Here is a 24,321-nt window from a genome sequence, read left to right as displayed (position 1 = left end):
TCCTAGAAATATGCACTTACAGATGTAAGGAAATGGAATGAAATTGCTTGGCATTTCCTTTATGCTTGGTATTTTGAAATTTCATCATAATTAATCCAGGTGTTGCTGCTGTTGTTCGGTTGCTAAGTCATGTCTGACTGTTTGCAACCCAGTGGACTGCAGCACGCCAGGCTTCCCTGTCCTTCACTATCTGCTGGAGCTAGCTCAAACTCATATCCATTGAGTCAGTGATGCCATCCAGCCACCTCATTCTCTGTCGCCCTCTTCTCCTCCTGCCCTCAATCTTTCCCAGCATCAGGGTCTTTTCCAATGAGTAGGCTCTTTGCAACAGTTGGTCAAATATTGGAGCTTCAGCTTCAGCATCATCAGTCTTTCCAATGAATATCCAGGGTTGATTTCCTTTAGGATTGATTGGTTTGATCTCTTTGCTGTCCAAGGGACTCTTAAGAGTCTTCTCCAGCACCACAGTTAGAAAGCATCAATTTTTTAGCACTCAGCATTCCTTACGGTCCAACTCTAACATCCATACATGACTGCTGGAAAACCATAGCTTTGACTATATGAAACTTTGTTTGTAAGGTAATGTCTCTGCTTTTTAATACATCATCTAGGTCTGTCATAGCTTTCCATCCAAGGAGTAAGCATTTTTTAATTTCATTGCTGCAGTCATCGTCCACAGTGACTTTGGAGTCCAAGAAAACAAAATCTGTCACTGTTTCAACTTTTCCCCCATCTATTTGTCATAAAGTGATGGGACCAGATATCATGATCTTAGTTTCCTGAATGTTGAGTTGACTGAATCCAGGTGTAGGTCTTTTTTTAAAAAAGTTATTCTTCGTGCTCAGTGGGCTATTTCACTGTGAAAGCTTATTCCTTATTCCTTATTCACTTCTAGGAAACAATATGTCATTGCTTTATTTTTTAATTATTCCCCTTCCATTCCCTCTGTTCTCCCTTTCTGAAATTCCTATAAAATAGGATGGTAGAATTTCTGGATCCATCTTCCATGGATTCCCCACTTTTTTTCTATGCCAACATGAGGTGTTTTTTATTAAGTAATAAAAATAACTAAATGAAATCCTCCAAGTCCCGTTAAGACTCAGCCTTGTTGTGTGCACAGTAGGTGCTGAATAAACATGACCTCCTTCTTCATTCTCAGCACCTACATCAACAACCACATTATTATCAACAGTAACATTTATTGGCTCCTTATTGTGTGAAGGCAGTGAGAAAAGTACTTGACACAGAACCCTATTTAATTCCCAGAAACCTATGAAGTAGGTATAATTATTGTTTCCATCTTACAAATGAGAACACTGAAAGCCATAAAGCAGAGAGGTTTGGAACAAGACCTTACCTCTGGCCAAAGAGCCTGGTTTGAGGTGAATCTCCCCCATAGCTGGGTGATCAGTGTAGGTGTGAGGATAAGGAAGGGGGAAATTTCATTAGATACTTCAAATGCAGTTTCCAAATCAACAATCCCAAGGAATGGCCCAGGTTCCAGTAACGCTGAAATTTTGAAATTCAAGTTCTTTCTTAACATTTCTACTTTTGTGCCAGACTTCTTTGCATGATTTTTTTAAAAACAGTGTCAATTTGTTCTTTATTATCTGCCTTTGATGTTGAAGTTAGAATGGTCTTCTCTACTCCCTTCCACTCCAAAATGATATTAATAAATATTCATCTATCTTCTTCTTTTACTATTTTGATGATTTTACGTTTTACATTCAAAGGTTTCAGCCATCTGGAATTTATTCTAATCTCAGCCATGACTCGGAGCTCTAACTTAATTTTTTTCCCTAATGGTGAGTAAGTTGTACCCACCATGCCTTTGGCCTTTTAAAAGGCAGCTCAACTCCCAGAGCTCCATAAAAGCCTAAGAGTTAAGAATAGAAAAGCTAGGACTGTAACTCAGTTAGATCGTAATCTCTGCTGCATCACCACTCACTCTGGGACTCTGGCAGCACTCTGTTCTCCTTAGGGAAAAAGCTCTGGCCAATGATGAAAGGCCAAGAGGGCTGAGGCAGTGAGAGGAGGATTTGCAAAGAACCCTCTGGAGGAGGTTAATAAAGGCTGTGTCCCTGCCACCAGGCATGGCCTTAGGAAAAAGAGTTGGTCAACCTTGCAACTGTTGCAAGTGGCCCCAAGCTCTCCTCCTTAACTGTATTCTTTTTCTTAACCCCTTTGTCCTTTCTTGACTCCAAGCCCAGTTCATGCTGCTTCTCTGTGAAGCCTAGGTGCTCCTTTGTCCTGGACCTCACTGCATTTGGCACTAATGCAAACTTTGCCATTGTTAACTCATTGACGTGTCAACAAAACTTTGCCATTGTTTGTTGACATGTCAATGAGTTAACAAATAAACTAAGTTTCCAAGTTCAAAGGATGCTGCCTGCCATGTACAGGAGACAAAACCCCAAACACCAGAAGATAGAAGATGTGGCCACCCCTGTAATGTTCGCTGGGGCTCCAACCATTCGTGGCACCGTGGTTGGCACCATGGAGTGGCTGTGACTCGGATCAGACCACCAGAAGCTAAGGAGGCCATTCTATTTGGCGAGTGTCAGGTCCCGGAGAGAGCAGGAAGAGTCAACTTTCTCTCTTTCCTTGGGGAGCTGATAACTTATGTGTAAGTGTGTAGAGGGAATCTTGGAAGAAACTTCAGGAAAGAAAGAATTGAGCCCAACAAAGCCTCCTAAGAGAATAAGGGATACAGGTGAGTTGGAGAATGCTCCTTCATCTTAAAAAATGTGCACTAATGGTTCTTGTGGCTGAATGTGTGTGAGGCTCCAAACTCTTAACATACTGTGTCTCATTTGATCCCCATGAACCCAGGTGGCATTTTGTTGATGAGGAAGCTGCATTTTGTTGATGAGAGGTGAGATGACTTAACTATGATCACCTCGAGGGGGCCACAACCAGAAATCCAGGTGAGCAGGGGGTTAACTTCAGAGAGGAGAAGGACCCACCCTTGGCTGTTCATACTTCTTTTTCTCCTTCTCCATCTGCTTGGAAGTACCTGGTGGGGCTGAACGGAATTTTTAGTCTTGTTCTCTGGGCCTTTGTACTGCAGTTTCCTCCGCCTACATTGCCCTTCACAGCACTTTTCCTCTGGTGAAATTTCAGCCTTCTTTGAGAGGCCAGCTCCCACGTCCTGGCCCTGGTAGGGCCTCCTGCTCCTCCTCCTCCCCTTCCTGGAGCCCCTTCCTGGAGCCCTCAGGCACGGTCCAGCCTGACTGTAGTTCATGAAGTACATGTCTCCCCTAGGCCTGCCTCCCTGCAGGCCGCCCTCACTGAGGACAGACGAACTCTTTTTGGTCTTTCCAGGGCCTAATATAGGGCCTGGCGCGAATGCTTGTTGAATAAGTGCAGGCAGAAAACCAACGTTTTTTTGAGCCATGTCAATGCGTCAGTTTCAGAGCTTGTTCCTGTTTATCCCTCTAAATCCTCCCCTGAAGATTATGTGAAACTTAGCTGAGAACCACAAAAATGCTCATTCCTTTGAATTGTCTTTTGCACTATTTCCTTGGGAATTATTCTTTTTTTTTTTTTCCCTCTAAAAGATATTTTATACTTTGAGAATTAACAAAGAGAAAATTTCTTAAAATATACATGTATTACAAAATTTATCATCGCACCCCTTTTCAAATGCACAGTTCAGTAGTGTTTAGTATGTTCACAATGTTTTGCAATATATAAGATAAACTTTTGCATTTTGCAAAATTGAAACTCTATACCCATTAAACAACTCCCCATTCCCTACTCCTCTCAGCCCCTGGAAACAACCATTACACATGTCTCTATTAATTTGACTATTTTGGATACCTCATGTAAGTGAAATCATTCCGTATTTGTGTTTTTGTGACTGGCTTATTTCAGCACAGTGTCTTCGAGGTTCATCATGTCATATCACAGCATATGTCAGAGTTTCCTTCATTTTAAAGACTGAATAATATTCCATTCAGACGTAACTTTTAGTTTGTTTCTTTTTATTTAACTTTCAACTTTTCTATTGCTTTTCAGTCTCAGATTTTGCTATTACTTTCTAGTTTTACTGCATTGTGATTAGAGAATGTTATCTATATTCATCCTACTTTGAAATGTACTGAGATTTCGTTCGTTTGTTTTTCTCAGCCTGTCATGTGGTCATTTGTTAATGATCAACAGGCACTAACAAGAGTATATTCTAGGTTTTCAAGGTATGGAGCTTGATATCTTTTAATTTGATTTGTCTTACTAAGTTAACAAATCAAGTCCTCCATATCCTTCCTTATTGTGTGATTTATTGATCATGGACTAAGAGAGGTAAGTGAGAATTTTCTACTCTTACTATATTTCTGTCCATGTCTCCAGGTACTTCTTCTTTTTTTGCATTATAAATTCTGATACTTTATTTTGGTGCATAAATATTTATGACACATCTTCACTGTGGCTCTCAGCCTTTATCATTACAACATTTTCTCCTGTGGCTTGTTTTCTGATTTTCTGTGAATTCAGCTGTGTCTGATATTAAAATCATAACTCTTTTTTGTTGTTGTTGTTACCTGTATTTGCATGTGTGATATTTGTTCTGTTTTCTATTTTTTCCTTCTCTTCTCCTTTCAATCTGTCTGAGGAGCACTATTTTAGATATGTCTCTTACACATGGCACTACCTAGGTTTTATTTTGTGATTTCATGAGCTGTTTCTAAAGAGTGGGGTGATCAGGTCAAAGTTAAAGAAAGCTTTTAAAGCTCTTGACCCTCATGGCCAAATAATTTTTTCACTGGTTGGATTTGTCCTGTTACCAGCATTTAGAAGCAAGCCATCTCCCCACCATTATCAGCATGACTATTACACTGCTGCTTAAATATTTAATAGGTGAAAATGGGACCTCATTGTTCTTTCATGCTTTTCTTGGCTTCATCTAATTCTACTTTAAGTAAATAAAGATGGAAGAAAAAAAGAAGTTAAAATGGAACATTCCTTTTCAGATATCTTCAGTGAGATTTAAATGGGTGGTGGTATTTCTTATTCCAGATTTCCATGACATTGGACCAATCTTTCCACGGGCTCCTCAGCCCAGGCCTTGGATCTTTGCAGGAGAAACTGTCCAGGTTTCTTTCTCATAGCCCTACACCATGCTTTCTTCCCTCTGAAGTGAATAGGCAAAATAACAGAATAGGAAGATATTGGGTCTGAAGCTAGATTGAATAGCTTCATTGCTATTTTATTGCAAATAGCAATGCTATTGCAATAGCCAGATTGCAAAAGCTAGATTGAAGCTAGAGTGAATAAATCTCAGCTCCATCTCTGCTGTTTACTAGCTGTGTGTTCTATGGCAGTTACTCAACCTCTCTGTACCTTGGTTTCCTGAGGTAATAATTCTTAACGGTAACAATGACTATAATAGTAAATATAGTAACACCTGTTGGGGTTGTTGTGCAGAATAGTTAATTTATGCAAAACACCCAGACAGGATTGCTGTTGGCTCTTCCTCTGGGAAACACATGGTTTCCACTTCAACTACGGTGGTTTTGGTGGAAGCATTTCCTTCTTCCAAGACCCTGCTCTCTTAGCCATTGCATTTAGTCTTAGGCCAGGGGCAGGCTCCTCACAAGAACAGAGCCAATCACAGTCCTTTCCTGGGGACTAAACCTGGGACAGGAGAAAAGAAGCCTTTAGTGCCTTTCTGATAGGGAAACTCCCACGGTGTGAGACCCAGGCTCCTGGCAGCCATGTTTCCAGCCAGTGAGGGGAGCCCGGCTTTGAGAGTGAGGCTAACTGACCAGTGGAGAAAAGTTGACATTGGAAATGAAAAGAGATGGACATTACTGGAACCCTTAGTTTTGGCTGTCTCCTCGCAAAGAGTCGGACATGACTGAGCGACTGAACTGAACTGAAAGGCACCTTATGAGCCAATAAATACCCATTTTCTCTAAGATTGCCCTCATTGAGTTTCTGTCACTTGCAATCGAAAGAGTCTGAGTACATTTCCTAAGGCACCTTAGTACAGTATAGATCATGGGGTCTCCTGTCTGTCCACCTCTCTGAAAAGCCCTAAGACACACACACACATATTCGCGCGCACACATTCACAGCAATTCCCAGCCTCTAGATATGAACTGGCGGAGAAGGCAATGGCACCCCACTCCCTCTTGCTTGGAAAATCTCATGGACGGAGGAGCCTGGTAGGCTGCAGTCCATGGGGTCTCTAAGAGTCGGACATGACTGAGCGACTTCACTTTCACTTTTCACTTTCATGCATTGGAGGAGGAAATGGCAACCCACTCCAGTATTCTTGCCTGGAGAATCCCAGGGACAGGGGAGCCTGGTGGGCTGCCATCTGTGGGGTCGCACAGAGTCAGACACGACTGAAGAGACTTAGCAGCAGCAGCAGCAGATATGAACTGGTGTTCTTTCCCCTCCTGCGCTGCCCACACAGACCTTAGCTTCTCTGCTTCTCTACACACACCAGAGACTGCTGTGCTCATGCCTGGCCTAAGGAACTGCACTTGCTAAACAGGATGTTATCCCGGAAATCTGTGCCCTTCTCTGTAGGCCCCTTGTTCTTTTTTTCACTGCCCTATTCAGTAACTTCGCAAATATCTAATGAGCACCTGCCAAGAACCATGTCAGGCCTGGGGCCCCAGAAAGGCAGCAGACAGTTCCTGCTGTCAAGGAGCTGCAGGCCATGGGGGCCATCAGGCTGTCAGAAGACAGCTCCAAGAGAGACGGCAGGGCGAGTGTGGAGCAGATGTCTCTGCCAAGTGCTGCAAGAGCTCAGAGGGGGCTCTGTCACTGGCTGCCGAGGATTGTCTGCTGTGACTCTGTTCTATCTGCCTCCAGCTTTTCCCTACCCCAGCCCACCCTGCCCACTGCCACCAAAATGTCTTCCCCAACAGCTCAGTTCAGACTGCCTCTGCCCCCTTCCCAGCCTTGAGCCCACAAGCCTTAGCCTGGCAAGACCCTAATCCAGATATTACCTCAACCTACTTTCTCAGCCATGTTGTTCCCTGGTCCTCAGGAAACTTACCCACGCCAGGTCACTCACCTTCATCACATATGTCTGTGTTTCCCCACCTTGGTGTCTCCGCTTGCCCTGTTCCCTCTGTCTCGCATCCCTGCAAGTCCCAGTTGTACATACCTTCCAGGGTAAGGGATGGCAAATGTGAGCCACATGCCTGCTCCGATCATCTGGCTGTGTTGCCGTGTTGAGAAGGATTCTGTGGACATACCTGTTTTCAGTGAAAGAGTAAGGGATCAGGGACTTCCCTGGTGGTCCAGTGGCTAAGACTCCAAACTCCCAGTGCAGGGGGTCTGGGTTCGATCCCTGGTCAGGGAACTAGATCCCACATGCCACAGCTAAGACCTGGTACAGTCAAATAAATTTTTTTTTAAAAAGAAAGAGTAAGGGATCAGTCAGCAAAATCAGCCATGGGCACCAAATCGGGTGTGTGCTGGGGCTGGGGATCAGGGAGAGGTGGAGGGTTGGAGGGAGTAGGTGGTGATGAACAGCACTCTTGGGGTGCGAGGGTACTTTGGTCCAGGTTGAGGTTCTTATGGATTGCCCCATCCCCATGAAGACTTCCTTGCTCCTTCAAGTGAAATTAACCTCTTTCTCTTCTGAATTTTTATCGCCTTCTCTCTGTGCCTTAGTGACAGCATTAGATTGCTATCTTTTTATGATACCTCTGCTTTTTTTTTTTTCTATTTGAGGAGACAGATGGTACCCTATGGAGTATAAGTACAAGGGAGAGATTCAAAACACATTAACCAAACGGATGGAAACCCAGTCAGTTCCATGTGATGGAACTGTGTGGAACGCTAATATAGATATACAAAGAGCCGCAAGGGGCCCGTCCTGAGCGGCCGGCCTTCCCCATAGCCTTGGGCAGAGATGAGGATTGTTACAGCTCCATTCTGACTCCTGAACCAATGTCCTGCCCTGCTGCTTCTGCCTGACTTGTCACCTGCTATCTTCCTGGGCACCTGTGACCACCGAGGTCTGAGCTCCCAGCTTCTCTAATTCATCCCTTGACTCAGTAAACCAGGGTTGATGCTTCCTCGGCATCCTTCTCCTCTTGTGCTCGCCATTAGGAGCCCAGGGACGGTGTCCTGCCTTCAGTCTGATCACAGGCTGGGAGAGAGTAGGGCAGAGGTGGTGGAAGGATGGAGACCTGAGTCACAGGATTCAAGAAGTGATGTGGGCCTTAAGATAGGAGCAGAGAGGGTGCTGAGGAGGGATAATAGCGGTTTCTGGGGTGGGGTGGAGTCGGGGTGGAAGTTCTTGACACACCCACACCCACCAAATTTCCTCTTCCTCCACGCTCTGCAGCACATCATGGCTGGGTTGCCTGACTGTCACTGCAAGCTCTGTGCCCCCCAGTTCCCAGGCAGCCTGTAAAGATGGAGCGAGGAAACATTTAAGCAGCCTCAGAGCCTCCTACCTCTCCCTGTCCCACACAAACACTCAGACCTCAGCAGCCCAGCCCTAATGACCACTCCAGGCCTGAGAGCTTCCAGCCACTCCTGGACTCTCTTGAATCTCCTTAGCTGCTGTTCACACCTGGGATTCTGGGCCCACGTAACCATCTGGGCTCCCGAGCCACATGGAGGCCTGTCCCCAAATTATTCTCGGGGCTCCAGGATGACTAGCAGATTCACTCAGGCTGCCCTATCCCTCTGTTGCTCGGGGACTCTGGTGCCACCCCAGGCACCTCCCTCACCCTTTTACCCACTCCCCCTCCCTGCTTCCCACTCCACACACATGTTTCGGCTGGAGACCCAGCTGCAGAGCCGTGCAGCCCTGTTGGCAGGAGATGTGCTGGCTTGAGAGCTGCCTGGAGGGGAACGTGGCAGATCACATTTCTTCAGCTCGTGCCAAATATTATCAGACACAGCTTTTCAGACAGACACAAATTGCTCATCCAATAAACACAGAAGGGCTAATCCCAAGACATTTATCAGAGTGGGGAAAGATGAGAGAAAAGGGAGACACACAAGAGGCCTTTGAGAGCTGGCCTGGTGTGGCTGGCCTGAGGGGAGGTGGGGAGACCCGCAGGCACTCCCAGGGTTTTCTCCTTAGAGGACCTGAAATCCAGCACCAGGGCACCGGGGTTTGCTTTCACTGTGACACACAAAGCCAGGGTTGGTGTGTACACTTCCCAGAACAGAGTGGAGGAAATGAACGCAGGCCAGGGTGACTCTGTGGGCAGTCACCCCCACCTCCAGTTGTCAGTGGTCGTGGGGATTAGCCGTCTGCAGCAACTCTGTCACTTCTCAACCATGCACACGTAGTAAGCCCTCAAGGCGTGCTGTGATTGTCGGCAAAGTTGTCAGGAGACAACACTCCTGGACTGGAATTTCTTATTTCTGGCTGACAGGTGTGAGAGCACAGCTGCTGAGAAACAGGTTGATGGACTAGGCCGACCACGATGGCAGTGGACTGGAGACACAGGGGGCCTCTGTCAGTACCAGAGGGCTGGCCAAGCCTTTGAGGTCCTGTGCTCATCCCTTTCTGCTGTGCCTTCCAAAGGGCGCCTTGAGTGTTCCTCTTTAGGGATTCTGCCCAGAAATGAAAGAAAGCAGGCCCTCCTCTGACACCCCATCTTGAAACTCAGGGAGAGGAGGCCCAGGTGAAGTCTCTAGAGACAGCCTGGGTCCTCCCACGGTCTGTGCCATGCCACTGGGACTCTGGTGTGTGCCCAGGAAGAGGTGGGCATGTGCCCACTGGAGGGAGGAGGCACTAACTAGATCAGAGTGAGGGCACGGAAGTAATTGCCAGCATTTATATAGTTGGGCACTGTTCTTACTTTTCTCACAACACCATGGCACAGTAGATGTACTATTATTGATACCATTTTTCCAGTGAGGCACTGAGAGGTTAGCTAGCTTGTCTAAGTTCACCCAGTTCATGAATGAGAGGCTTTAGCATCTGTGCTCTTAACTCGCCATACGGCCTACAGTGATTTTCAGAAATCAGCTTCAGAAATGCCAGTTGTGTGGGAGTACTTAGGAGAGTAGGAGGCTGGAGTCCCCAGACCTGGGATGGTGCCTCTGAGGCCCAGTGTTAATGCAGGTTTCCACTGAGGACCTGGGGGCGTCTATAATTAGGCTGATTAACCCTCCTAGTTTTCCAAGAACTGAGAGGGGTCTTGGGATGCTGATTTTCACTTTTAAAACTGGAATAGTGGTTCAGTGCTAAAGAATCCACCCGCCAAAGCAGGAGACCTGGGTTCAGTCCCTGGGTCGGAAAGATCCCCTGGAGGAGAAAATGGCAACCCACTCCAGTATTCTTGCCAGGAGAATCCCATAGACAGAGGAGCCTGGCGGGCTATAATCCATGGGGTCACAGAGAGTCAGACATGACTTAGCAACAGACTTTCATGTTCATGGGCAAGTAGGGGTAAGTTGACCATCCTGCCTGTAACATAAGGTCTGGTCTTGGATTGCTGTCAACAACTGCAGGTCCAACCAGCAGGCCACCTTCCCCCTCACATTCCCAGGCTAGGGAATAACAGAGTGGTGTGCTGACTGGGAAGAGGAGCAGAATAACAACCAGCTGGCAGCAGCTCTTCCCAGATACTTAGGAGGTGCTGTGCTGTGCTCAGTAGTGTCCTACTCTTTGAGACCCCATGGACTATAACCCACCAGGCTCCTCTGTCCATGTGGATTCTCCAAGCAAGAATTCTGGAGTGGGTTGCCATGCCCTCCTCCAGGGGATCTTCCCAACCCAGGAATCAACCCTAGGTCTCTTGAATTGCAAGCAGTTTCTTTACCATCTGAGCTACCAGGTAAGCCCAAACTTAGGAAGTTCAGACTGTAATGACAGGCAGTAATAAAACAGGGACACCTCAGCCCTCAGAGCTTAGTGGGAACAGGTGTCTTCTGGCAAGGCCAGTCTTACACAATTAGGAAGACTGGGAAATTCCCAGGGGAGGACTGGCAGGCAGCCCAGGTGGCTCCCAAGGAAGCCGGGGGAAGCCCCCACCCACCCGGCCTGCCAGGAGCAAGTTTCTATTCTGGATCCTGAAACTTCATTCCTGCCAGGAATGGCCTCTCCTCTACCTACCTGCCCAGTGATCCACATTGACCTGTGTGCCTAGGCTAAGCATCCCTTACCCTTCTCCTTCTCTTATTTTGTCCCTGCTTGGTACATGACCTATTTGTCAGTCTCTTTGACTGTAAAGTCTGAACTTCACTCATGCAATACCTGGAAGATTCCAAGAGAAGGAGAATGGTACAGAATCCATGGGTAGAAATGCTGTTGGGTCTCGGGAGGGACAATGGGGCAAGAAGCTTCAGGAATGTAGGCAGTGCTCGCTCTTCAATTCTGGGCTCACTTGTCTTTGTGGTCTGTAAAATAGAAGACATTGCAAGAGTTCATCCAGCTGCTCGAAATAAATTTGTTTCCTGTCCAAATGAAGTCAATCCAAGACACTGAGAAAACTTTCAAGTGAGATTGCGCAATCCCTGTCAGAGGGTTTTGGAGGACGAGTGCAATAGGAAGAAGTTTGGAACACTGGTCATGTGCAAATGATTTTCCAGTTTTGAAAAAGGAGGGGTGGTGATCGGTTTCTGTTACTTCAAACAGATCTAAGGGGGAAAAGGGAGGGGGGATTTGCCAGTTCACATTACTGATGAGTCCAGAGCAGTCTGATATGGCCATGGCAGGGCACACTCCCACCTCCTTTTCGGCTTCTCGGGCAAGCTCTTTCCACGTGGTAGTTCTAGGGGGTTGAATAGTGTACCCCCCAAATTCATGTCTACCCAAAACCTCACAAAAGATCTTTTTTTAATAAATAATTTATTTATTCATTTATTCTTGGCTGTGCTGGGTCTTTAACAAAGAGTGGCTGTGTGGGCTTTTCTCTAGTTTTGAGTCAGGGCTACACTCTAGTTGCAGTGTGCAGACTTTTCATGGCAATGGATTCTCCTATGGAGAATAAGCTTTAGGCGTGTGGGCTTCAGTAATTGTGGCACATGGGCTTGGTTGCTCTAAGGCATGTGGAACCTTCCCAGATCAGGGATCGAACCTGTGTCTCCTGCATTGGCAGGCGAATTCTTTATCACTGAGCCACCCGGGAAGCCCTCAGAAAAGATCTTTTTTGGAAATAGGGTCTTTACATATGCAATTGGTTAAGGCAAGATGATGTCATACTGGATTAAGGTTGGGCCCCTTTTTCTAGTGATTGGTGCCCTAGTCAGAAGAGAATACATCGGCAGAAGAGAGAGATACACACAGAGAAGGCCATATGGTAACAGAGGCAGAGTGGAGGGATGCAACTAGAAGCCAAGGAAGGTCAAGGTTGCTGGAAGCCACTGAAGGTAAATGAGCCAAGGAAGGATATTCCCTAGAGCTTCTAAAAATGCTAGGGAAACATCCTGTCTTTGGACTGCTAGCTTTCAGAACTGTGAGAGAGGATATTTCTATTGTTTTCAGTTGCCAAGTGTGTGGCAATTTGTCACAGGAGTCCTAGAAAACTAATACAATACCCTTGTCAACTCCGGGTTGGCCATCCTAGAGGAAGGGAAGAGGCTTTTTCTCAACACTTACCAAAATTCTGGAGAGGAGGGGACCTTTGCTTCCTGAACGAATCACTGTGACTGGAGGGAAACAGCACTCTGTTTGGACTGATATGAATTCCACATTCACTGAGGGGACTGTGGTGAGGTTAGACTATCCCAACCACGTGGGGAAGAGTGGACATCTTTTACCAGAATGAGGAATGAACACAGGGGAGACAAAATTAACACCTGTCCATTACAGGGAGGAAAACTGATTCTGCAAATTATGCTCTCATCTAAGAATAGATTTTTAAAAAATAATTTTACACATTTGAGTATGCTGGGTCTTTGTTGATGCATGGGCTTTTTCTCTAATTGTGGTGAGTGGGGGCTACTCTCCAGTTGTGGAGCTTGGGCTTCTCATTTTGGTGGTTTCCCTTGTTGCAGAGAACTGGCTCCAGGGCACAAGGGCTTCAGAAGTTGAATTGTGGCATGTGAGGTCAGTAGTTGCAGCTCCCAGGCTTTAGGGAAGCAGGCTCAGTAGTTGTGGTTAGTTGCTTAGTTGCTCCACACATGTGGGATCTTCCTGGACCAGGGATTGAACTTGTGTCTCCTGCATTGGCAGGCAGATTCTTTACCACTGAGCCACCAGAGAAGCCTAGATGATAGTACAATTAAGAGGAAAAGTAATCTGCTAAATCACTGGGGTGAACCTATGTCACTACATTTGTTCATTCAGCATGCAAACCCCTTTCTTATTTTGGAGAAAATTTCCAACAATACCATTATTGTATTGTGCTTAGTCGCTCAGTCATGTCTGACTCTTTGCAACCCCACGGACTGTAGCCCGACAGACTCCTCCATCCATGGGATTCTCCAGGCAACAATACTGGAGTGGGTTGCCATGTCCTCCTCCAGGGGATCTTCCCAACCCAGGGATGGAAGCCGGGTCTCCCACATTGCACGCAGATTCTTTACTGTCTGAGCCACCAAGGAAGCTGTCCTGGCTTCCATAGAGGCAGAAAGGGAAAGACTTTCCTTTTCACTTCCTTGCAGCCAGGGGTCAATCATGTGAATTAGGCTCAGCCATTCCCACCAGGGACTTTTAATTTTTAGGAGGTGAATTTAAGAGGTGGATGTAGTGTAGGAAGTAGTCATGACAACCGCAGCAGCAGCTTGAGCCGTCCTGAAGTGGTGATGCTCAGTGTTTATCGGCAGTAATGGCTATGGCAGAGCAGTGGTGTAATTGACTGTCTATGTATTCAAAAACACTGATTGGTACAAAGACTGTATTTAAAAAGTTCCAAGTCAACTTGTAGGGGGCGTTTCCACTGTTCCAGGGTTCTGTCTTCAGCTCTGTCTCTAACATGAACATCAAAAAGTGAAAGTTGTATTAGAAAGCACTGGTGAAAGTGTGGTATATGGGACTATGGGGGTGAGTGATAGTCCTGCTCTCTTTTGTTCCTGAGACCCCATCTGGGATGTTGAATTCAGACCCAGGTGCTGCTCTCTTATGGAGGAAAATGACAGGCTAGAGTCTGGTTAAAGAAGAATGATCATGATGGGGAAGGAACTCAACCATGAAGCATGAAGAATAGTAGAAATGACAGATATGAGTCAGCCTAGAGAGGAACTGCCTTTATGTTGGAAGAAGGCATAGGTCTGACCTTTTAAATCTTTTTTCACTTTCTATTAAGTGAAAGAAGATTCAGTTTATTCTCTGTGGCTCCATGGAACATCGCTGCTACTAGTGAGTTTCAGCTTAACATGAGAAGGGTTTAGTAGTTGGGTCTGTGATATCCACAGTGGAACAGGCTGGCTCATAATATGATGGGCTCCCTGACACTGGAGGTGTGCACACAAAACTGGATGAACTCTCAAGAGTGTATTGTGTGAGAAAATCCTATTGTGTGTGGATGAAAGAACAGCTGGTGTCCTTCCAGTTTCTCTCCAGTTCTGAAATCTGACCAAATCCATAGGCCAGGTTGAGAAGGGCAGGAAGCTGGAGGTAGGAAGATCAGGGGAGATGCAAATTGTGAGTTGTTATTAAAAAAAAAAAAAAAAAAACGGAATGGAGGATTGCATTATTCTCCGTTCCTCACCACTCCCTGTATTTCTCTAGAGATAGAATACATTTTCCTATCCTGCTAATGTTGGGTTGGCCAAGTGATTTGCTTTGCCTCACAGTGTGAGTAGAAGTGACCATTCCAAGCATGGTCTCAAAGGGGCACTGGATTTTTTTACTCACTCATCTTGTGCTTTTGCCATTACCATGTGAAAATACATGCCCTTGGTAGGTAACACAGAATAGAGACTCATGGAGTAGACTCACCTAGCCAACCAACAGATCTCCAGCCTTAAGCAGAGCTGCCCTAACCAACCTATGGATACGTGAGAGAGAAATATATGCTTTATTGTTGTGAAAAGTGAAAGTGAAAGCTGTTCAGTCGTGTCCAACTCTTTGCAATCCCATGGACTATACAGTTCATGGAATGCTTCAGGCCAGAATACTGGAGTGGGTAGCCGTTCCCTTCTCCAGGGGATCTTCCCAACCCAGGGATCGAACCCAGGTCTCCTACATTGCATATGGATTCTTAACCAGCTGAGCCACATACAGCACTTAGATTTGTTGGTTATTTGCTATGTAGCATTATTATGGCATTTAGACAGATAGGATATTCCAACAGACCTTCAGATACATCATTGAGAGCAGTTCCCAGGCTTCTGCTGGCCTTTCCAGGGTATGAGAAAGTAGCACTTGAGGAAAGAATTCATTCCAACAGACTGTGGGCACGTTCTTTTCTGGGTATAGATACTTCTGGGAATGGATGGCTAAGATCACTTCATGGGGCACAAATCCAGCATTAGGGGCACTTTGTGGGTTTGGGGGAAAGAATGTGAGGAGGAAGCCAACCTCGCTTCAGGTCATGGGAAGAGGCCCACCTGGGCACTCAAAACAAGTGTGGATGGGAGTACCATCCTGAGAAACAGTTTATTTATGTTATAATGACACAAATTCTTTACCACATCTCTCATCAAGAGATGAAGTCTACTTCCCCTCCTCTTGAAGCTGGGCTGGCTCTGTGACCTGTTCTTACCAACAGAATGTAGTGTCACTGAATAACTTCCAATACTTGGTCTTAAGAGATCTTCCACTCCCTCCTATGTATTTGGGATACTCCTTCTTAGAGTCTAGCTGCCATGCTGTAAGGAAGCCCAAGCAGGCATGTGGAAAAGTCCCATGAAGGAAAACTGAAACTTTTGGCTAACAGTTCCAACTAAACTCCCAGACAGCAACCAGCACCAACTTTTAGCCATGTGAATGAGGCCATACGCCAGCCAACACTATATGAAGCAGAAAACCACCTAGGTGTTCTAAGAAATCTTAATCCCAAACTGCAAAAACAGTTTACTCAACGTAAACTAAAACCCAGAGGCAGGATTAATTCTAGGACACTCCCAGTAATGTTTGGTTTCAAGGTCAAGGACATGACTGTATAACTCTTGACATAAAATCTCATAAAGGTTTCAAGCAGTGCCTTATGGACTTCTTATCTAGATGAAAGTGCTTCTAAGAATCTTAAGGATTTGTCCGATGGTACCCTGACTCACAAAAGAAGGGAGGAACTTGTGTTGAGACTTAGGGATGTAGTTTTTGTCGAATGGAGTGAAACTCAATTTCATGGGAAATACACAAAATTTTTTATTATTTTCTCCTCACCTAACAGAATTGTACCAGTATAAGTACCACTAGCTTGAACTAAAATAGACAAAGACAGTTCAAAATGAAATGAGGGCACTGGGCACCCACTGAAGCAGCCTGAACAAACCACTCTGCTGCAAACCAAGGGAAAGGAGGAACGACCCAGAGGATGGAGCCAAGAACCCAGAGGGTGAAGAACCACAGAGAATCACATTTCTGGACTCTGGAGCAGGGGGAAACTGTGACATTTGCACCATGGAATCCTAGATTTCCTAAAGACTTAAGGACTGCTATGTTTATTACCCCCTTTTAAGTGGGAGTTTCTATTATGATTTTCCTGTCCCTGTCTTCCTGTTATATGTTGGATATGAGGGGAAAAGACAACTTACAGAAAAGTTGCAAGTTTAGTACAAATGCTGTTTTTAACAATTTGAGAGTAAATTTTTGACACGATGCCACATTACCCTGAAATCTTAGGTGCATATTTCCAACATAAGTTACTGTTGGTGTTCAGTTGCTCTTTGCGGCCCCATGGACTGCAGCACACCAGGCTTCCCTGTCCTTCATTATCTCTAACATAACTGCTGCTGCTGCTGCTGCTAAGTCGCTTCAGTAGTGTCCGACTCTGTGTGACCCCATAGATGGCAGCCTACCAGGCTCCTCTGTCCCTGGGATTCTCCAGGCAAGAATACTGGAGTGGGTTGCCATTTCCTTCTCCAACACATGGATGCATGCTAAGTCGCTTCAGTCATGTCCAACTCTGTGCGACCCTATGGACAGCAGCCCATCAGGCTCCTCTGTCCACGGGATTCTCTAGGCAAGAATACTGGAGTGGGTTGCCATTTCCTCCTCCATTGTTAAGCTCAGGTGTCTGGAACCCCCATCTCTCTCCAAAACCCCGTCCCAAACCACATTTTATTTTAGATTAGGTTGGGACTAGATGAAGCAGTAAAGACATAACTACAATCATCAAAATCAAGAAATTAATATTATTTATTACCATTATCTTACCTTTAGTCCTAAGTCAAGTTTCACTGGTTGTCCCCAAAATATTCTTTATGGCAGAAGGAGCCACTTCAGAATCATGGTAATGCATTTGGTTTCCATTTCTCTTTAGTTTCCTTCAATGGGGAACAGTTCTGCATCTTTTCTTGATGATCATGACCTTGACAATTTTTTTAGGATTTCAGCATGGTTATTTTGTAGAATGTTTCATAATTTGGATTTCTCTAATGTTTCCCATCGAAATTACAAGTGTTTTGTAGGAGAGGTACTTTGAAGTTATGTAAATATATCATTAAAGTTTCTTTATCCTAATTAAGCTTAAAAGCTTATGCACAGCAAAGGAAACTATAAACAAGATGAACAGACAACTCACAGAATGGGAGAAAATATTTGCAAGCGAAGCAACTGACAAGGGATTAATCTCAAAAAATATGTAAGCAGCTCATGTAACTCTATGTCAGAAAAACAAACAACCCAATTAAAAAATGAGCAGAAGATCTAAATAGACTTTTCTCCAAAGAAGACATACATATGGCCAAAAAGCACATGAAAAGATGCTCAATATCACTAATTGTCAGAGAAATGCAAATCAAAACTACAATAAGGTATCACCCCATACCAGTTAGAATGGTCATCATTTAAAAGTCTACAAATAGGAAATGCTGGAGAAGATATGCAGAGAGGGGAATCCTCCTATACTGCTGGTGGGGATGTAAACTTGTAAAACCACTATGGAGAACAGTATGGAGGTTCCTTAAAAAACTAAAAGTAGAATCGCCATATGATTCAACAACCCTACTCCTGGGCATATACTCAGAAAAACATAAGCTGAAAAGATTCATGCACCCCAATGTTCACTGCAGCACTATTTACAACAGCCAAGAGCTGGAAGCAATCTAAATGTCCATCAACAGAGAAATGGATAAAGAAGATGTGGTTCATATATACATTGTAATACTACTCAGCAATAAAAAAGAACAAAATAATGCCATTTGCAACAACATGGATGGACCTAGCGATTATCATATTAAGTGAAGTAAGTCAGACAGAAAAAGACAAATATATCATTCATATATGAAATCTAATTAAAAATGATATAAATGAACTTATTCACAAAATAGAAACAGAGTTCCAGATGTTGAAAACAAACTTATGGTTAACCAAAAGGAAACATTGCAGGGAGGTGGGGGTTTTAAATCAGGAGCTTGGGTTCTTTTTTACCTTCTGGCATAAGATTTTCCAGGCTCATCTTGTAATGTCCCTGAAATCAGCCTTTCCTTCTAGGATACCTAGTTCCTTTTATTGGAAAATCGTATTTAGAAACTAAGATTTGGGTGCTAGGTTGCTTCCCTCGTGGCTCAGACAGTAAAGAATCTGCCTGCAATGTGGGAGACCCAGGTTTGATCCCTGGGTCAGGAAGATCCCCTGGAGAAGGAAAAAGCAACCAACTCCAGTATTCTTGCCTGGGAAATCCCATGGACAGAGGAGCCTGGCGGGCTACAGTTCATGGGGTCACAGAGTTGGACACAACTGAGGGACTAACACTTTTGGGAAGCTTCTGCCCTCAAGAATTCTCCCAGGTATTCACTCATATTTACATATAAACACACAGCTATATTTATTTTATTATCTATGTATTGAAACTATGCATTCACAGCGATTTCTCCAATTTCAGTAAAGTATCAGAGTTCCTTTCAGTTTTCTACTTGTCTATACTTGTAACTCCCTTCTCTGGCAGTCAGAAACTTGGGTGACTCTCATTACCTATATACAGTTACTTTTAATCAGTCTCCCTGTATTTGAGGATCTCCTCACCCCAGTGGGACTCCAACTCCTTGCAGTGGGCTGACTTACTTCACAGAAATCCCCCAATAATCCATGGGTGCCCTCTTTACTCTGCTCAGACTTTGATATCCTGTGCTGGGCTGCCACTCCCCTCCCCTTATTCCTTCCCCTTGTTCACTTGGGCTCTGACACACACTCAGAGAAGGCAATGGCACCCCACTCCAGTACTCTTGCCTGGAAAATCCCGTGGATGGAGGAGCCTGGTAGGCTGCAGTCCATGGGGTCACTAAGAGTCGGACATGACTGAGCGACTCACTTTCACTTTTCACTGTTATGCATTGGAGAAGGAAATGGCAACCCACTCCAGTGTTCTTGCCTGGAGAATCCCAGGGACAGGGGAGCCTGGTGGCCTGCCGTCTTTGGGGTCGCACAGAGTTGGATACGACTGAAGCGACTTAGCAGCAGCAGCAGCAGCAGCTGACACATTATCCACACCTATGACATGTGGACTCCTACCTCGTTCATCCCTGCCTAATGGCCTTTGGACTCAACTATTCAGCAACAGGAAGAGGAAGAAGACAATTTGTTTTATAGTTCATATGTTCTTGAACCTGATGAATCATACTTAATATAAATGATACAATTCTGGACTTGAACCTGAAGTTATAATGGGATGAACCTTTGGAAAATTTGGAGTGGGGAAGATTAATGTATTTTACATGGGGGAGGAATTGAAATAATTTGTGGTCTCTGGGCAAACTGCAGTCAATTAAAAAGGATGGCTGCCAATTCTTTACCCCTCCTCTTATCAAGTGGTAGAGTCTATTTTTACTCCCCTTGAATCTGAATTCTTCTGTAATTTATCTAAAATGCTCACACGGACTTCACTGGTGGCACAGTGGATAAAAACCCACCTGCCAGGTCAGGGGACACAGGTTTGATCCCTGGCTGCAGAAGATCCCACATGCTGCAGAGCAACAAAGCCCAGTGAGCCACAACTACTGAGCCTGCACTCTTGGGCCCAAGAGCCAGAAATACTGAGCCTGTGTGTCACAACTAAGGAAACTCGTGTGTCCTAGAGCTGCAGCTACTAAAGCCTGCATGCCTGGAGCCTGTGCTTCACAAGAGAAGCCACCATAGTGAGAAGCCTGCGCAGCTCAAACAGTAGCCCCTGCTCACTGCAACAAGAGAAAGCATGCGTGAAGCAACGAAGACCCAGCTAGGCAAAAATAAATACATAACATGAGAATAAAGAAAGAAAATGCCCACAGACCTGACGCTTAAGGCTAGGCCCTCTGGGATGTGCATCTTCTCCCCTTGTTCTTGAAATGCTCATTCCAGGAACACACAGTCAAGTTTGTGAGAAAACCCAAGTAGCCACATGAGAGGCCCTTGTGGAGAGGCTCACGTGAAGAACCGAGACTCCTGATCCATGACCCATTCTGACCCAACCCCAAACCAGTGCCAGCTGCCAGCCATTGTGAATGACACCATTTTGGAACTTCCAACTGTGCTACTGCCTCAGCTGACACCATGTGAAGCAGAACTGCTAGTTTACCCACAAAACTGTGATAAAGAAATGGTTAATTTTAAGATACTAACCTTTGAGATGGTGTGTTATACAGAAATAAATAACTGAAATAACTATCCACCATGTGCCAGGCACTACTCTATGCTCTTCTCACCTACTAGGGTGAAAAAAAATGTAAAATGACAGGTGCAATGAGGGTACTATAAGAGGGCAGAGGAAATCACTAACCAGTTGAAGGCAACCTGCAGGGAGAAGCAGTCAGCTGGGTGGTTCTGGGAAGATCAGCATTGGATGGGTAAACATCAAACCCAGATTCCAGCTTTTGTCCAATCAGCACTGCAGCTTCCTCCTTCTGGTATCTCTTCATGGTATTAATTTTTCATCTGACAAAGTCAAGAGTGAAAAGAACTGAAGAAGGTTATCTTGGGTCTGTTTCTGTCTCTAACTCTATTTCAGGTTTAGACAGCTGGGCAATGTTGTCCTGGGTGGCTTTTGACTTTCTGGACCTTTCTGAAGCAAGAAACTGACCAATTCTAGGTACCTTGGGATGGGGGAGCTGTTGAGGCTGTGTCAAGCCTCAGTGGACTCTGTGTGTTCCCAAGAGATGGACAGTAAGCAAGTGTTGTTCCTTTTTCTGCTTTCTGGCCACAGAGAGGGTCTTTGGGTAGGTTTGTGACCCTTAACCTCCGCTCGATTCTGTCTCTTGGTCATTTTCTGGACATATAAAAGAGACACCTCCATTTTCCCCTCCTCACCTTTTTCAGAAAGGGGACTATTCTGACCCATCCTCACTCAGTAGCCAGGCATTTTTCTCTAGGCATAGACAGCTGGTGCCAGCTTTACCCTTACCAGTTCCCTGGTGAACAACTCTTGACTTCTGTGTTTGAAATGCAATAGTTCCTCCCCTCTCCCGTTCCCACATTATCAAGATGATCATAAGCATTCATTAGCAATATTTGTAAAATATGCAAAATATTTAATATACTTAGTAGTAGTTTTAGTCACCCAGTTGTGTCTGACTCTTTGCGACCGAATGCACTATAGGCTGCTAGGGTCCTCTGTCCATGGGATTCTTCCCGCAAGAATACTGGAGTTGGTTGTTGTTACATTCTCCAGGGGATCTTCCCAACCCAGGGGTTGAACCTGGGTCTCCTGCGCTGCAGACAGATTCTTTATCGTTTGAGCTACAGGGAAGTATACTTACACATATGTAAAATAATATATTTAACAAATATTCTAGGTATTTTAACAAATGTCTATTCAGTGCCAATTATGTCTGTGGTTCAGTTCTAGAAGCTGAGGATATAGTAGTAAACAAGAGAGAAAGTTCCTACACTCATGCATCTGATCTCCTAATGAGAGAGAGAGAGACAACAATAAATTAAATGTTTAATTTGGGGTAGTGATAACTACTCCGAAAAAAAATCAAGCAGGTTAAGCAGATTTGGGTGGGCGGAACTATTCTACATAGGTTAGTCTGAGAAGCCCTCTCTCATAAGGTGACATTTGAGAGATCTGAATGTAAAATAGGGCTAAGTAGTGGGCTTCCCAGGTGGCTCAGTGGTAAAGAATCCACCTGCCAATGCAGGAGATGTAGGAGATGCAGGTTCGATCCCTCAGTTGGGAAGATCCCCTGGAGAAGGAAATGGCAACCCACTCCAGTATCCTTGCCTGGAAAATCCCATGGATAGAGGAGCCTGGCAGGCAGCAGTCCAAGGAGTTGAAAAAAGGCAGACATGACTGATTGGGCACAGGAGGCATTTCCTAGGTGTTTCAGGTTAACTGAACAGCAAATACAAACATCCCGAGGCAGGAAGAAACAAGGTAAGTTCAAGGAATAGCAGCAATTAGGTTAGTGTGTTAGTGTGGTTAAGCAGGTAGAGCATGGTACAGGATGATAGCAGAAGAAAGTGATAGGGGAATAGAGATAGAAATCAGATAAGACAGGGCTTCTACAGATGTGGAGTTTTTTCTAAATACATATTTTTTTTCTAAATACGTGTCTGACTCTTTGCGACCCTATGGACTGCAGCCCACCAGGCTCCTCTGTCCATGGGATTCTCCAGGCAAGCATACTGGAGTGGGTTGCCATTTCCTCTTACAGGGAATCTTCCTGACCCAAGGACTGCACCCACGTCTCCTGCCTCTTCTGGATTAACAGGCAGATTTTTTACCACTGAGCCACCTGGGAAGCCCTTTTTCTAAATAAAGTGACATGAATTGATTTATGATTACAATGATCTCCCTACATGCTTAGAAAATAGATTGGGGAGGGGGCATGGTGAAGGTAGAAGCAGGGTGACCAGTTTGGAGTCTACTTTATAATCCAGGCCACCACGATGGTGGCTCGGTCTAGGATGGTTATAGCAGAGTTACGAAGTGGTTGATTCTGATAATTTGAAGGTAGCACTGACAAGACTTGCTGAGGGGCTGGAAATGGCCTTTAAGAATAAGAAAAGCACACCAAGGACACCTTTTAGGTTTGGGGCTTGGGGAAATGGATGAACAACAGAGAGATGAACAGTGGAGAACGCCATTCTCTGAGGCGAGTAAGAATGGAATGGAGTGTAGGGAGTAGGTTGTTGGGGGCAGAATGTGTTGAGTTTGAGATGCCAGTAGGAGAGGCAATTGAATATGAGTTGGTTGGTCAGGGCTTGGGATAGAAAATTTTGCAGTCATCAGCCTGCAGATATTATAAATCACCCCTAGGGAGTGTACACAGAAAAGAACATTCGTGGACTATTATGGGCTGGGGCCTTCAACAACCAGGAAAGAGGAGAAGCCCATGAAACAGAGTGGCGGCCAGTGAAGTGAGGAAAGCGTGCTGTCCAGGAAGCCAAGTGAAGAAAGGAGATTCTGTGTGATCACAACCACGTGTCAACTCCTGAGCCTCAATTTTCTCATCTGTGAAGTGGTGAGAGTAACAACTGCCTACTTCTGGCATTAAGACTGAGGCAACATACGTAAAGCAGTTACACTTGTGTCTGACTGGCTGTAGGAAACTCTTTCAGTGTATGGTAGCACTTTAGAGTAGGCTGCCACAGCCCCTCAGCTGCCCCATCCACCAAAGTGATAGCACCTCCATGAGTCCTCAGGAATGAGGTGCCTGCCCACTGAGGCAATCAGGTGGGCCCGGGTCAAATCTGAAGCAAGCGACTTCAGCGCCTAAACCTCTCACCTAGACAGCTTCCCAGAGAAGGCAATGGCACCCCACTCCAGCACTTTTGCCTGGAAAATCCCATGGATGGAGGAGCCTGGTAGGCTGCAATCCATGGGGTCACTGAGTCGGACACGACTGAGCAACTTTGCTTTCACTTTTCACTTTCATGCATTGGAGAAGGAAATGGCAACCCACTCCAGTGTTCTTGCCTGGAGAATCCCAGGGACGGGGGAGCCTGGTGGCTGCCGTCTATGGGGCCACACAGAGTCGGACACGACTTAAGTGACTTAGCATAGCATAGCATAGACAGCTTCCAGCCCTTATCTGCAAATCAACAAGTGGGAAATAATGGTTTCAGAGCCAGATTTCTGCCTCTGCCACACACCAGCTGAGCAAGTCTTAAATTTCTTGAGCCTTGAACTCTATCTGTAAAATGGGAACAATCCCCTACTTCATGGCATTGAGTCCAGGTCCGTTCATACTGTAAATAAAGCCAGCTGCTCTTCCTGTGCATGGCAGCGTAGGAGTTACTTGGGCTCCAGGACATCCTCCCATGCAATGCATGGTGTGGGATGCGCTAGAACAGGCACCCACACACTCCCAATCCGAGCTGGGTGGGTCTCCGATATCCCCTAGCCTGGGCTGTCGGAC

The 24,321-nt window shown here is 45.3% G+C and overlaps 2 long non-coding RNA genes across 3 annotated transcripts in view; one reads left to right on the top strand and one right to left on the bottom strand.

The window, feature by feature from the left end:
• LOC113897348 overlaps positions 1–21,499 on the bottom strand; it is a 35,585-nt gene extending 14,086 nt beyond the window's left edge. Inside the window, exons 1-3 of the long non-coding RNA XR_003512330.1 lie at positions 20,739–21,499; positions 11,192–11,334; positions 7,124–7,214 (exon numbers count right to left, since the gene is read on the bottom strand). This is a non-coding gene — a long non-coding RNA (uncharacterized LOC113897348). The remainder of the gene's footprint in view (positions 1–7,123; positions 7,215–11,191; positions 11,335–20,738) is intronic.
• Positions 775–23,760, top strand: LOC113897349. Of its 2 annotated transcripts, none has more exons than XR_003512332.1 (3): positions 775–2,713; positions 2,833–2,927; positions 23,220–23,760. It is a non-coding gene; the product is annotated as an uncharacterized LOC113897349 (long non-coding RNA). The 2 variants fall into 2 exon arrangements; XR_003512331.1 differs by lacking the exon at positions 23,220–23,760 and adding an exon at positions 16,215–16,756.
• Positions 23,761–24,321: the final 561 nt, after the last annotated feature.

The sequence above is a fragment of the Bos indicus x Bos taurus genome, chromosome 8 (assembly GCF_003369695.1).
Source record: "Bos indicus x Bos taurus breed Angus x Brahman F1 hybrid chromosome 8, Bos_hybrid_MaternalHap_v2.0, whole genome shotgun sequence".
Lineage (NCBI taxonomy): Eukaryota > Metazoa > Chordata > Mammalia > Artiodactyla > Bovidae > Bos > Bos indicus x Bos taurus.
Note: the sequence above shows the minus strand (reverse complement) of the source record. Positions and strands in the feature narration are given on the sequence as shown.